Here is a 2179-nt window from a genome sequence, read left to right as displayed (position 1 = left end):
GACACTGGCAGTGGCCAGGCTAAACCAGCCAATCCCTGCCTGCCTGCTTACCTCCTCCCCATCTGGCAGTGGCCCAACTAGTAGGTGGGGGAGGGGGACTTCCGTGTTATAAAGAGAGTATGGGATTGGATCGTCAGAACTCAGCATCCCCCACATGGGGGTGGGGGATCCGTTGACAGATGGGCAAAGGTGACTCCTGGCCCCCAAATAACAGCCACCCCTGCCCTTTCAAGGCCACAGGACACAGCAGGGAAAACCTTGAATGTGAGAGTTCAGGTGCCATGGGGGCAGGGTCCAGCCAAGCCTAGTCCCAAAACATCTCTGGGGCTCCTCTCCACGTATGAGGCAGGTCAGAGGCATGCACCATTTCCCAATGCAGAATCAGGAAGCCTCGGGCCTCTGGGCTGCACAGCCTGGCAGGAGTTCAAGCCCTGCCTCCAAGCAGCCTAGGGCCTGGGCTGACACAGGACCGCTGGGGACAGGAACAAAGAAGCCCTTCTGGCTGGGGGTTACTTGCATCAGACTCAGGGGGTAAAGGGCCCAGTGAAAAGAAGGCACCTGGAGGTGAGGGGGTAAGGCTGATGGGAGCCCGGAGAGGGAGGGGGGCCCAGACAGAGCAGGAAGACCCTGCACTCAGTTCTGCCCGCTCCTGGCTGTGACCTTGGGCTGTGCCGGCCCTCTCTAGGCTCAGTCTTGCCATCTGGGAAATGGGATGTCAGATGAGGGCCTGAGAGGGGGACAGAAGACGGTTCCACAGGAAGGTAGGAAAGATCAGGGACCCCCAAAAAGATAAGTGGCCAAGAAAGAGCTCGTGACTAATGTGTGTGCTGCTCTGTGCCAGCGTTCCATGTAAAGTAAACCTACTGTTTGCAGAAGACTGTCTGTAAAGTGCGCCTACTATGTACTGGGTACCACAAAAAGTGTGCCTACAGTGTGATGGGAACGCTACATGAAGTGTGCCTACCACGAGCCAGGTACATCATATAAAGTACACCCACTGTGTGCCCCTTCTGTTTCACACAAATCCTGTCAACCGTATCTCAGGTGTTGACCTAAAGCATGCCTACATGTGCTGGGGACCCTCTACAAGGCATGCCTACTAAGTGCTAGGTGCTCTCCATAAAGCACACCTACAGTGTGTTGGGTATTCCATGAAAAGTATACCTACTGTGTGCCCGGTGCCCTCTTAGAGCTCTCCTACTGTGTGGCAGGTGCTTAACATAAAATAAGCATACTCTGTGCAAAGTACTTTACATAAAACATGCCTACTGTGTGCCATGTACTCTTTGCTGTGTACTCTGCAAAAACCTTGACTACTGTGTGGCAGGTGCTCGACATTAAGCATGCCCACTGAGTGCCAGGTACTGTGCATAAAATGCTCCTTCTGTGTGCCAGGTACTCTATGTGAAGTAAACTTATTGTACACCAGATGTTCTGCCAATGAGATAATGCAACATCTCCGCCCCCTCTCCCCCTGAGCCCTGCCAACTCTCTGGGCCAGTGCCCTGGAATCAGAGAGAGAGAGATCCAGGCGATGACATCCATAGGAGGCAAGATGCCTATTGAACAGAAGAGCAAAGTCTGCCCCAAGAGCCAGAGGCCCAAAGATGCCTATTTAACAGAAGAGCAAAAGAAGAGGCTCAGAGAAATCAAGCCTCTGCCCAAGTTGCAGAGCTGGGAGGATCCCAGGTCTGCCACACTCCCAAGCCTGGGCCAAGCTTGGCAAAGCTACTGAGCAGGGGACGGGCCAAGAGTCGTCCTGACACGGACAGAGTGCTGGGAAGACCCCAAACCTCCCTCTTCCTCCGGCCAGGGGGTCCAGGTGGCTGGTCCTGAAGCCCTCCGTGGGGTGGATTGCACTCTCTTCCCACCCCACCCCCAGATTTTTGCCCCCTCCATGGAGGCAGCCCTCCACTGCTGGCACGCCAATTCATATCAGGGCCAGGAGGCAAGGTCAGAGTACAATGATCCAGGCAGAATCCTGGACACATAAGAGAAAGAGCACCCAGTGCCTAGAGTGGCTCAGCTCACTGTGCACCTACTGTGTGCCAGGAATGGGCAGGCAGCTACAGCAGGAATGGCATTTGTCCACATGAGCCACGATCCCGTTTTAAGCCCTGTAGATACATTATCCACGATTTTCTCCCTATTGTACAGCTGTCCCAAGTCACATAGCTGG

This window comes from Lynx canadensis, chromosome A2, assembly GCF_007474595.2.
Source record: "Lynx canadensis isolate LIC74 chromosome A2, mLynCan4.pri.v2, whole genome shotgun sequence".
In the NCBI taxonomy this organism is placed as follows: domain Eukaryota; kingdom Metazoa; phylum Chordata; class Mammalia; order Carnivora; family Felidae; genus Lynx; species Lynx canadensis.
The sequence above is the reverse complement of the archived record's forward strand: the minus strand, read 5'-3'. Positions refer to the sequence as shown.